Genomic DNA, 13,957 nt, shown 5'->3' on the forward strand with positions numbered 1-13,957 from the left:
CTTGGGCACGAGGCACAAGCCTTTGCTATTGAAGCCGCTAAAATGGCAGCTAGCACTATCACCGTGAGTGAGCTAGTTAAAAACAATTGTAAAATGTCCACACGCAACATGCATTCAGCATGTTGTGCTGAATTGATGAATGATCTTTGCATACATTCAATTCATTTTTGCTTACTTAAAATATACTATTAACTGCCAGATCGAATTCCCTGTTTTTACCATTCTCCCAAAAAATCTAAGCCTTGATGGCTCTATGGATGAAATGTGAGAAAAGCCTTAACCCTTTTTAAAGGGGACATATTATGAAAACAACACTTTTCCAGGGATTTTGGGTGTTGTTTTGGGTCTCTGGTGCTCCCACACGCATACAAACTTTAATTAAGTCTGTAAATAATTTTTTGAGTGAGATATGCATTTCTTAAAGCACCCCGCCTACAGTGACCGAACAAGCTCGGCGCCCCCTCCTACGTAGGAAGGGGGCACATTTGAATATTACCACCCACTTCCCCATCCCCTCCAATCAGAGAACAGATACGATTTTGTGGACCAGCGGACGAGCGCTGGGCAGAGATGTTCGCGCATTTCACCAGCAGGGAGATTTCATACAAAAATAGATGTCTAATTTGTCAGTTTGCCATGTGACTGCCTGGCAGGGTGTCTGGTGGAGCTGCCGGACTGCTGCCGATGCTCCCCCGCTGGAGCTGCCGGACTGCTGCCGACGCTCCCCCGCCGGAGCTGACGGACTGCCGCTGAAGCCCTGGCGGCAGCCCGGCAGCTCCAGCGGGGGCAGCTAAGCTCCATGAGTACAATCCCTTTCTCCTGCATGTCGCGGTTCAATATGGACTTCAGAGTCAAAGCCAAAGTTCCTTTCCCCCAATTCTTTTCAACCATGGCCGGGATAATTCCCACTACTAGTCTTTACTTGTTGTGGAAGTACCAGAGATGTCAGACGCAGTCTTTATGATTCATAATATCATCCGAGGCGCACATAGCTTTTGGCCGTGGTATTAGATATTATATTATATAGTTAAAGGAGCATTTCACCGGTGCAGACATGAATATGTATTGAAATTGGGTCCTATATGTAGGCGAATAATAAAATAAAATTCTAATTTGGTGCCGTCTTGACCGAGAAAAGGCAGAAAGTGACTTTTTGGCGCTTGTGGATTGAAGACAACAACTCCCACCATGCACAGCTTCGCTGGCGGCCACTCCCGCTGATCATCTCCGCCTATCGGACACCTCCTTGTTCCATCTACTAATGGAACAAATCAGCGTGGAGCTTGAACCGGGGTCACTAGAGTAGTGACGCTGGCACAGAAGCATACGGCCGACATCTTTCCTTATTCTGGGTGGAAATAGTAACATAGTTACGTCATTAAATGCGTTTATGTAAACATTTTTAGCGAGAAATGTGCATTTTAATTTCATAATGTTCGGTCGTTGAATTTGAAGGATGTTTGGTTTGATAGTTATGACGAAGAGGGAACGCTCCATTCACTTATATGGACAGCGTCTCTGGTTGCTAAGCAACCTCAACGTCTTGGCGGACTATATTATTGTTATTTATATCCGAGATTATTTAATCTAACCCGATCTAAACTCTATCATGCACCCAAACATGGCGGCGTTTGGGTTTCCTACCTCGGACTCCTAAATCCAGCGCAGCCACAGGCGCCTTGGCGCGTTGAACCAATTTTTGTGACACACAATGATCAAGCGACAAGTTAGGCACGTTACACGCGTTTGGTGTGGCCGTAGCCCGTGTCCACCAAAAGCGTTTTTTTATGCGGTTTCACCCAAAAAATCGGCTTCGTGTGGACGGGGCCAAGAAGGCGAATACACGTCACCAAGACGGGGAGACAGCGCCAGGCGACTTACGCCACTATCTGCCAATGGATCGTGGATGCCTGGGCTGATATAACAGTCTCCACTGTGGTCCAAGCTTTCACGAAGGCAGGAATAATCACTGAACTGCCAGGCAACAACAGCGACAATGACTCGGATAATGACGAGAGGAATCCGGGCATGTTGGATGCCGTAGGCCTACTCGCCCAACTGTTCAATTCGCACACACAAGAATTCGAGGAATTCGTAGACGGGGAATGAACTGAAAAGGTGAGCTTATTGTTAAGAGATATTGATTGATATTGATATTGTTAATATGCACATTAACGTTTGAACATCGTTACCATGGGAGTGACCGGAGTTGTCAGAACGCTTAATAAAGTTTGACTTTATCTGACTGTTTTGTTGACATTCTCTATAGCACAGCTCGGTTATGCGCCTAATAATCCGGTGCGCCCTATATATGAAAACAGTTCTAAAATAGGCCATTCATTAAAGGTGCGCCTTATAATCCGGTGTGCCTTATAGTACGGAAAATACGGTAGTCCTCGTTTGTATTTCTTTCGAAATGGTGAACTTTTGCATGGAGCCATCTTCTATGTCAGATCCAGTACCCTCCGCCAATGTACTTCAGTTTTATCAACAGCCTCTGTTATCTTAGCTTCAGACGCTGTGGATGTTAGTTTCTGCTGGTGAAGTCCCACCCACTGGCACTGCTCTAATAGGTCTGTAGCGTCAGTGGGTCCCACCCGCTAGAGGGGGGTGGGACTAGTGGTTGTAGTCTTACGAGAATCATCTCCTCTTACACTTCCTGTTTTCTTGTACGCAAAAATCGTCATATTGCGTCATAAAAAACAGGAAGTGTTGGAGATCGATACGGATCTCTCCAGTCTCTCCAGAAAATAAGGGAATGATGCTAGACCATTCAAAAATATGCGGGGGGTTCTACAAATACAAAGCTTATGTGAAATGGGTGAAGTTTCCCTTTAAGCAATAGATCACGCCAGGCTGTGGTATGTGCTCATTATACCACTGTTAAGGGGCGTTGTCCGGCCCCGACGCGCAGCGGAGGGCCGGCGACCCCCTTCACAGTGGTATAATGAGCACATGCCACTGACTGAAGTGATCTATTGCTTTTATACAACGGTTACTGTTATGGCGAAACGAAAGTCATAGACACACTACATTTAAAAAGAAACCAAGAAAGTCAAAGTAGCCCTTTTATTAAAGACTACCAAAAAGTAGTCCCTCCTGGCTGCCTTCAAAATGCACGACGGTCGCTATGCAACACACTTTAGCGTCCCTCCGAGAGAACGGTTGTACTATGGTTGTACCGGTTTCCACTTCAAGGCGCGGAGTGATACTTTCACAAAATGATCGGGCGTCATAGCAGTTATGTATACACTCATTATACAACAGTTAGGAACCATTCAGATCGCTGGATTTAGGCCCCCCGTTGTATAAATACCTATATATAACATTATTTTTATTATATTATATGATATAGATATAGAGCTCCGGTAGTCTGCAAACGGCTACAATCACTTCTCCTCCATGCTGTGCTTCACCCCGACACCTTATTGGTCAACGCGCAACAGCTCATTTGCTTTAAAGCTACAGACACCAGAAACAGCACATTCTGAAGGGACTGAAACAGTGGGAAATAGCGGCAGGCAAGATTTTTTTTCCTAAAAGCTATTTCCAGCAAACAACTTCAAAAACATGTTTTCTGGAACTCATATACTATGTTTACTTGTTGGGAAAACACCATCATATTTCTACTTTAAATATTTTTTAAAAAGCAGTGCCTGCGGATTTCGTACTCCACGACCTTAAAGAGCAGGGAGGATTAGTACCGGTACATTTCCGTGAATTTGTAAAATTAAATGATGTCTCCCACTATGCCGACATAAATGCAGAATAAGAAAAAAATAAACATGAAATAAGATGCTGTTGCTGTTCTCAAGCAGGCAGGCTACGTGACGCAACCTCCCTGTGAGACTGCTTGTCAGAATCACAGCGTTTGACATAACTGACAAATATATAGTGCTGCTTTAATAATGCCATAGGGCTGCTTGATTATGGAAAAAATCATAATCCTGATTATTTTGGTCAATATTGAAATCACGATTATTCAAACGATTATTTCTGAGTTTGAAACATGATGTAATTATTCAGCATGTCTCTCCCAAAAACACTTAGTAGCTGAGAACTCTTTAATTTCGCCTTAAAAAAACACAAAATGGTCAGAAAGAAAATGTTCAAATCTAAAATAATGTGCAGATATGTATCCAGCTGTTATATATATATATCGAACTCGATTATATTAGTTTTGTAATCGTTTGATGCTAAAATCGAAATCGAGATTGAAATTAGATTAATCTCAATTATAGGCCTAGCCTAGCCTACCATCACACTATTATTAATAGCAAGTTTGTGAAGGCCATAGTTAATCCCTATTATCTATCCCAAAGGAGCCATATGATTGATTTGTTTAATGGGTTTATTATTATGTTCGAACAAGAATTGGGGTAAAAAGTGATTTGCAGACGATTGGTTTACGGTTGAACCGTAAACCATCATGTTTTGGAGAGCGGTTTGAACGGTTTTAAAAAGTTGATATTGTCCACCCCCCACAAGCCCAATGTTTTGCTGGTTTTCAATTGGCACTGTGTGTGTGTGTGTGTGTGTGTGTGTGTGTGTGTGTGTGTGTGTGTGTGTGTGTGTGTGTGTGTGTGTGTGTGTGTGTGTGTGTGTGTGTGTGTGTGTGTGTGTGTGTGTGTGTGTGTGTGTGTGTTTTGGGGACAGTCCCGTGTCCTTGACAAACGCAACCCTTGTATCAGCCTTGCCCCCGTTCACCCCTTCTGACCTCCTTCCCTCTCTCTCCTGCTGTCCTTTCTCTCTCTCTTGCTTTCTTTCTCCACCACTCAGTTTCCCTCTCTCTCTCACACATACACACAGAGACCGGCACTTGCTAAAAACAGAAGCGCATTGTGGACGCGGCCCACCACAACCCATCGCTTTGCTTACTATCCTTCCCTGTTGTTTGTGTTCTCTTATGTGCTTTCATTACACCGCTGTGTGTCTTTATCTCTGCGCTCTCTTTCCTTCGCTCCTCCACTCTCTGCTGCTCTCTACCAGCACAACCTTTCCTCCTGAATCTTTTGTTGGGCTACAGTGTTGCTGTAAACCAACACTGTGTGTTTCTCGACCTCCGTCTCCGCATCGCTCCTTTCTCCTGTCTTCTCGCCTTCTTTCTCTCTCTGATCACCCCCTCCCTCATCCCCCTTCACACTGTCTGTCTGTCTGTCTGTCTGTCTGTCTGTCTGTCTGTCTGTCACTCCACACACACTCCACACTCACTCACACTCCACACTCACTCACACATCTGTTTGTCTTCTCTCTGAGTGTGTTAGGAAAATGTCACACAATCTCAGTCATACCCAAGGTCCTCTGGGCCAGGCAGCAGTGTGTGTTGTGAGTGCAGTGAGTGCAGTGTGCGCTTGTCCTTTTATCCTTCGCTCCCAAGTGTAAAATTATTGGGGATCAGCGAAACATCACACTTGCGCTATTGACTTGCACAAGTATGACACACACACACACACACACACACACACACACACACACACACACACACACACACACACGCACACACGCACACACGCACACACACGCACACACGCACACTCACACGCACACAGTCACACGCACACACAGTCACACGCACACACAGTCACACGCACACACACAGTCACACACACAGTTACAGTCTAAGCAGTCCACGTAAATAAATTGAACTCAGACGCCCGTTATCCATGTGGCACAAGTTTGTCATAACTAAATGTCTATAATCACCCTGGTCAGACAATCGGCGCATGGTTCAACAGCTATGCATGCTTTATTTTTGGATTTCGCAAATTTATTTGGAGGAGCATTATAATAACTGTTGTCTTTGATGCAAATAAGAGAAGACGAAATGTACGGTATTGATACCAGATCGGAAATTGTGGTCTCACTTTGTGTAATATCCAGCCTTTTGCTACTTTTCTTTTAGCATTTATCTATTCATGAAGAGAAAGCTGATTTCCGGCGACACACCTAGCTGTTACATAAGCCAACGGGACGGATGCCGAGGCTCTAGACTCTCATCCTGTTGTATGCACATCCATCTCCCCAGCCCGACCCTCCCCCCCCCCCTTCCATTTGCACCGCTTGTAAATATTGATCTGTCTCATATGACTCTATTGTTATCTCTCTCACACACACACACACACACACACACACACACACACACACACACACACACACACACACACACACACACACACACACACACACACACACACACACACACACACACACACAGGGAGGAAGGGATTTGTAAACATGTTTATTTGCCGAGTGTGTTTGCACACATTAACATGTTTTACTCTCTGACCATTTGCACCCCCCAAACTCCACACGTGGGATAGCCCTCAGCGCGTGGGGCCCGGGGCCCCCGGCTCCCCCTAGCAGGTGCCATTGCGCCTGGCGGGGCTGGGTTGGTGTTGTATTACAGCGACGGGGCTGGGGGTACTTTCTTCAGCGCGCCTCGTTCCGGAGTCATTAGCTGACACTTCCTTTTTCCATCACTTATTTTAAGGTTGTGAAATGGAGACGCTGATGGCTGTTTAGTCATCCGTGTTTTCACGGCAAGGCGCGCTTCGAACGTTGGCCGTTCTCACACACACCCCAAGATGTTTCCCAGAAGGCACAGATTCAACCAAACAAACACTTCGAGACTGCATCTCAGCTGCTCAGAGTTCACCTAGACTCTGCAAAGCCCCTCCTGCTTATGTATGTTGTAGGTCCTGGCACTTAAAGATCCCATGCCATTCTATTTTATGATGCTTTAATATAGGTATTAGTGGGCCACAAACACAGTATTCAAAGACGTCCCCGAAATTCAGCCGTGGTGCAGAGTTACAGTCACTCCGAAACAGTCGCACATTGAGCTTCCCCCAAACGCGCTGTTTCGGTGGCCGTGTCAAGGCAGGTCAAGGAGGGGGGTGGGGGTGTGGCCCTGAGCAGCTTGTAGCCACTACCATGCGCTCTGTATACGGTGGGCGTGTCAAGGCAGGTCAAGGAGGGGGGTGGGGGTGTGGCCCTGAGCAGCTTGTAGCCACCGACAGTACCATGCGCTCTGTTTACGGTGGATGCATCGCAATGGCTCGTAGAAACCCATATTATACATAGATATCTATATCATATAATATATAATATATATTATCACCTGGCCCTGAGCAGCTTGTAGCCACGGTACCATGCGCTCTGTTTACGGTGGATGTATCGCAATGGCTCTTAGAAACCCATATTATACATAGATATCTATATCATATAATATATAATATATATTATCACAGCCAAAAGCTGTGTGAGCCTCCAGACGATAGGTTATAATGAATCTCAAACGACCGCGTCTACTTCAGATTGATATGGAAGTGGAAGAACCAGAGACGTCGGAGAACCCGACGAAGTCCTTTGTGATTCATTATATCGTCTGGACGCGCACACAGCTTTTGGCCGTGATAATATGTATTATTTGATATAGATATCTATGTATTATATGATATTATTTAGATATAGAGCAGAGCTCCAGGACTGTAACGCAAGTGTTGTACACTTCCTTGTTATTTGGATAACCGTTCTGCTGTTGGTGTGATGGCGCACAACACGTCGGACTCTCGTCTCTGGTATTTCTACAACGAGACTCGTAGTGGGGGTTATCTCAGCCATGGTTGAGAATGAATTGGGGGAAAGGAACTTTGGCTTTGACTCCCTGAAGTAGGCTACATGAACCACGACATGGAGGAGAAAGGGATTGTTGGCCGCGAATGTATCCCGCTTGAGCCCTGCTTCCCGCCGCCTCGGCAGCGGTCAGCGCTAATCACCGCATCCTGAAGCCGAGGCGGTGGTCCATCGGCAGCGAGGCTCCGGCGGGAGACGACCGCGGTCAACAATCCCTTTCTCCTCCATGTCGTGGTTCATGACTTCAGGGAGTCAAAGCCAAAGTTCCTTTCCCCCAATTCATTCTCAACCATGGCTGAGATAACCCCCACTACGGGTCTAGTTGTAGAAATACCATAGACGAGAGTCCGACGTGTTATGCGCCATCACACCAACAGCAGAACGGTTATCCAAATAACAAGGAATTTTACAACATTTTACAACACGCGTTACAGTCCTGGAGCTCTATATCTAAATAATATCATATAATGCATAGATATCTATATCAAATAATACATATTATCACGGCCAAAAGCTGTGTGCACGTCCAGAAGATATAATGAATCACAAAGGACTTCGTCGGGTTCTCCGATGTCTCTGGTTCTTCCACTTCCACATCAATCTGTAGCAGACAGAACCGTGCGCTGCCTGCTGCCGGCGCGAGGCACCACCGCCCGGCTGCCCGCTGCCGGGCGGTGGTGCCTCGCGGCGGTGGTGCCTCGCGGCAACCGGCGGCAGGCAGCATGTCGCAGTTCATGTAGTTCGATGTCGTTCTGCCATTGCATTCAAAATTCTGTAACTAGCCTGTTACTACGAACTAAGCAACTACCGTACATACACGTATTAGCATTTAGCACTAGCTCAATCACGACTCCTTCAGAATTCTTGTGGGTGGTTACGAACCAACCAAGTGGGCAGGGCCATGAATAATAATTTGACAACGCTACGTCACAGTGTCACCTTATCCAGATCGGCTCATTTCTTCTGCCTTTTTCCTTTCATTGCCTATTGCATTCAGCAGACAAACTGCATAGATTTCAAACTTACCACAGCTCACAAACTTATTCAGACCTATGTTATTTAACAAACAATAGGAAAAATGTGATTTTAATGGCATGGGCTCTTTAATGTACTCACTTATTGTATGTTGTGTAAGGGATAATGCCCAACGAGGTGTCCATTATCAGGAATTAATGGACGACGCAGAGGCGTTAGAAGTTCTCCGCAAAGTCCATTAATTCCTGATAATGGACACCTCGAAGGGCATTTTCCCGCTTATACCATGGTCACTTGCCAAACAAAATAAATTAAGACCATTTGTTTATATTTTCATGCGTTTTAAAATCCAAATATAAAGTTTTTTATTTTTGGATATACTTTGCTGAGGGTTGGACAAATACCTGGAACAATTATTACCCTCCCGTAAGGTTCTTATGCAACGGAAACGTTGTTCACTCCTCCAGTAAATAGGACGGACCTTAGCTACGACTTGGCTACGGGAGGTATTCTAGTCCGCTCAGCTATGAGCTATGAGAACTAACATTATGCATTGTACATATTTATAACTTGAAATTCGTCCCAGCCTTTATACCACAGATACTATAGGTTCTGTAGCATAATACCGGGTTTTCTGATTACAGTTTAATGCATCTTTCACAATTTACCAGCTGTCGTTTTGAAGACTGAACAGACAGACAATTTGACTGGAACTACTAAGGAGGTGTCCGTATATCAGGGGTTAATGCACACCCTGCGCCCAATCAGAATCGAGTATTCCCCCAGACCATGGTATAAACTTAGTTATAGTACTTAGTTGTGTAGTGTGTTGGTGCTTGGCACTTGGTTCTATGATCATCCTTACTGTACTGACAGCGATATACTATTTCACCTTCTTCTGACAAATGTACTTATTATAAGTCGCTTCGGATAAAAGCCTCTGCTAAATGCCCAAAATGTCAATGTATGGATGTGTTGTTTTTCTGCAGATCCAATTAGGAAACAGCCAGCGCTCAGTGTAGCTCTCACTCACAGACTCTGTAGCATCTCTCATCCCATTAGCAGGCAGTGTTGCAATAATCACGCCGGAGCAGGGAAAACAAACGACCGCCTGCCTGAGAAGGGATGGGATAATAGACCCAACCCCCCCATCCCACCGTTGACCCTTCCTGGCAACGCCGCCATCGTCCTTAGGCCGTCCTTTGCCCAAGCTTGATGATGTCATAAGACGTACATTCCCCCCCCTCTTGTGTGATGAGTTGATGAATTAGCTATGATGTCATCGCCCAAAGTGATTGGATCAGGTGTGGGTGGCAGGCTAAAGCACTGGTGTGCTCCGTTTTTTGTCGAAAAACAGTCTATGAATATGAGACGCTGTGTGACTGATGTTTCTGCTACAAAAAACAACATTTATACTGTCACGATAAATTACAAAAACATTTGGCTATCAATGTGCTGGGTGCCAGATGGAGTCCCAAGGTGTGGTTATGGCAGGTGTTCTAGTGGCATTAGACAAGGTTGTCCTTCATATCTTTGTATAGATGGTCAAGGAGGACTCTGGAGAGATAAGATCTGAGTCTCGGCAAACACAAAGAAAACCAATCGACGTAGACGAAAACTTCATTACTATTTGCCTATTTAGCTTTCCCAATTCAGCCAACAATTCTTTTAGCAAAATTTATATTTTCTTGATAAAAAATCATGACCAAATGAATCTTGTGCCTCTGAAGAAAAATCATTTTTTTATGAATGAGTTTCTTCAGAATTTTTTCCCGTTCCATCTGAAGGGTGTGTTGCCACTCACTTCCTCTCTGGCGTCATCGCTTCCTGTTGAGTGTCGACATGAACACACAGAAGTGTGTGTGTGTGTGTGTGTTTGTGACTGTGTGTGTTGTCCCACAACCACGCACACTTGTCAAGCCTTACATCCTACACAGTTACACGTCATCATTTATTTATACAGAAAAGTGTAGATATTCATATGGGAGTATCGTTGGAATGAAAGCCTAATTGTGCTTTTTTAAGTTGTGTAAATTGCACGCCTATTAACCTGCACTTCCTTCATAGCCGACACCAGATTGACTTGCTGCTCGTATTCCTAGCCACAGCACAAATTGCACCAATACCAACTCCCTACCAAAGCGCTTCTGCAAATTTATCGGTTGAAAGGTCATTCTACGCAAGTATTCTGACTCGACACTTTGGGAACCATGCCGTCAGTGTGAAAATAATAACTGGAAGTTCAAACTGTTACTTGAATCTGCGTGTAGATGTTCCTAGTACACGTACTGTATACAACTGGCTGCTCTATTTGGCTGTTTTGATAAATCGGACTACGCCTGTTGATTCTGTCCCTTCCCGGTGATGCCGGCACCACGCTTGTCTTGTGATTCATGAGTGGTAGGAAGGGGATTTCTGGATTTCACCATAATCCTCATCGTCATAACTTATTGTGACAGCTTTCTTATTGATTTAGACTTATCCTTCGCCTCTTGTAACCGCACTGATACTTCAGTGGTCACTTGGGTCCCAGCACCTCGTCATGTTCATTTGCTCTCAGACTCGGGGCGTTCCCCAGCGAGTGTCTTCATCTCAGTGACTTCATCCCCCTTCCATTGGCCGGCAGATGGAAGCGCATACTTTCACAGAGGTGCATAATACCGCGTGGTGCTTCACATGAGCGTTCATGGAGAGCTTTTCTGATCCTGCTGAATGGAGAATATAGCGACACAGCAGCCATGCTGGAGGCCCAGTGGGGGTGGGGTACTGGTGGGATACTGCGGACGTCCCCGCAATGCTGGCTCCTTCTGGCCAGGCTTCACGGCGGGTCAGAGGGTTCAGAACCTCGTTCTGAATCTGGCCCGTTTCATTGTGCGGTTTTATGTGTTCAAGCATTATTTTTAGCATGGGGCGGAGACCGAGTTTAACCTTCCCCCGCCCCCCCTCCTCCTCCTCCTCCAATGAGCCCCTCCTCTTCCCCCCACGCACGCACACAGACAGCCATGCGCACACGCACACACACACACACACACAGACCCATTATGTCTGCCAAGCTTAGTCAATTACACACACACACACACACGTCTAAGTACACATACATGTACAAATACGGACACACACCCATGTACACATACGGACACACACAGGCAAACTTATGTTCACACAGGCAAACTCATGTAGATTGACACACACTGCATTGTGGGGACCCTCACAGTCGTCTCTGTGTCAGACAGTGATCTTTACAAAGAGTGCTGACTAACACCAGTGTTAACAACGTAACACATCTGCACCCGGAACACACTGCTGACACCAAACCTCAGATGGCCCGCAGGCATCAAGACATCAGTGGTTTGATTTTTCTTTGAATAAAAAAAAAAAAGGGTTTGAGTCCATTTTTTGATGGGGCGCATGTAACAGTCGCTTTGGTGTCTTAAAGACGGAGGAGCTCGACAAGACTGTCGTTCTCGTTTTCGGTTCCCCATGAGCCTTTACACTAAGCTTATTCATAAAATCACATGAGCGTTACTCTGTCAAGGACACACCACCTTTGTTCCCCATGCAGTTTGTTGACGTGGGCGTATATATTTGTGTATGTGACGATAGGTAGATTAGATCTATATGAACTAATCAGTCGGTTCCCCGGTTCTTTCAGAGATCCAAAACGTCTCCCTGTTGTGGTTTAACTGACTTAACCTGAGGCCCACTGCATGTTCTCTTGCATCAAACCCATCCCTCCCTCCCTCCCTCCCTCCCTCCCTCCCTCCCTCCCTCGCTGTGAAACCTGACCTAACAGCTGCCCCTGGCTGCCTGCCACTGTGCACTTGGTAACCCTGCTCACCTGTGTGTGTCTCTCTCCCTCTTTCTGACTCTGTCCCTCTATGTCTCTCTCTTTATACAAACATATATGTAGGTTAAATCTGCATACACACAGTCTGAGTTAAATGAGTCACGTGTCGACCACACACAGGTTGATGTGTGCGTCTCGGGCCTCACGATTCGTCTTGTCATCGTTCAGACGTGTGTCTGGCCGCGGCCGGCGTCGCGTTTCCCCTCCGCACATGTCACATGTAACCGCGCACCTCGGTGACGGCATCCTATGGCAGGGCTCGTGAGCCACGCCGCCTGCGCTTTTGAACAAGGCCCTCGGATTCAGGCGTGCTCCCGGCCGTCCCTCCCGGGGTGTGGCCTCGTGTCTGTGGAGGAGGGGACGGGGGCAGGAGTGAACCTACCATTCGGCGTTTTGTTTCCATTTTCCGCCGCACATAAGAACAGGAGCACACACACGCAAGCGTGAATAAAGCAACAAGGCGGACGTCTGTACTGTAGAGGGCTGTTCGCTACTGACAGCCTTCGTCTTCGGTGGCATAACGCAGCTCAAAGGAAAGTGTTCATTTGTATGTGCAGGGGTGAGGTCTTTGGCTCCAGAGAGCTAGCTAGCTAGCTAGCGCTCTCCCTCTCACTCACTCACTCACTCACTCACTCACTCACTACTCCCTCCCTCACTCACTCACTCACTCATTCACTCACTGGAGCATGGAGAAAGCCATTCGAGGTTGTCGGGCGAGGTGGACAGGGTGTACCATAATTGTAATTTATTTAGATTTTGAGTTGATTACAGTAGCTAAATGCACGAGGGCGGTAAGGACTCTGCAGTGGGTCTGAAGGAGAGTTGAACCTGTTTAGGAGCCCGGCCATGTTGTTTAACATCATCATTTCAGTCCGACCTCTACTTTTTATACCTGCCGTGTTTTTTAACTGCTCCACCACAAACAATGGCCTTGTTTATTCTTTGATTTGTTTCCTAAAATCTTGAAACCTGCCCCCCCCCCCCCCCCCCTCCGCCTCCTGTATCACTTGCACAGACACAGGCACACTGTGTAGGCCGTCCAGTCCAAGACGTCAACATATCCTCGTGTTTCAATGGCTGCATTAATTAAAAGTGTGTGCGTGTGCGTGTGCGTGTGCGTGCGTGTGCGTGCGTGTGTGCGTGCATGCGTGCGCGCGCGCGCGCGCTGATGAATGAGGTTATTTAATCCAGCCGTCAGGCAGATCTCAGAGACGTCCTCATCCGGTGATGAGGAACATGAGAGGGAAAAGTTGATTAGTTTTACAGATTGATTCTTTTTTTACCTCACTTCTCTTTCAGAATTATTGACCATCTTTCCTGGCACGAGGATAGTCTGTCCGCCCCACATCCTTTTTCTTCTGGTACCCAGCTGAGTTAAGGCTACACTCCCCCCCCCCCCCCCCCCCCCCCCACAACCTCCCCTTCCCCCTGGCATCTTCCTTCACTGTACTTCAGAGAAGGGGGTGTGGGGGGTCGATGAAGACATGGCAGGGAAACATG

The 13,957-nt window shown here is 46.4% G+C and overlaps 1 protein-coding gene across 3 annotated transcripts in view; it reads left to right on the forward strand.

Moving 5' to 3' along the window:
* The window catches only part of pik3cb (phosphatidylinositol-4,5-bisphosphate 3-kinase, catalytic subunit beta), a 60,110-nt gene that overhangs the window by 13,301 nt on the left and 32,852 nt on the right, over window positions 1–13,957 (forward strand). The gene's annotated exons all lie outside the window — the stretch shown is intronic.

The sequence above is a fragment of the Gadus chalcogrammus genome, chromosome 16 (genome assembly GCF_026213295.1).
Source record: "Gadus chalcogrammus isolate NIFS_2021 chromosome 16, NIFS_Gcha_1.0, whole genome shotgun sequence".
In the NCBI taxonomy this organism is placed as follows: domain Eukaryota; kingdom Metazoa; phylum Chordata; class Actinopteri; order Gadiformes; family Gadidae; genus Gadus; species Gadus chalcogrammus.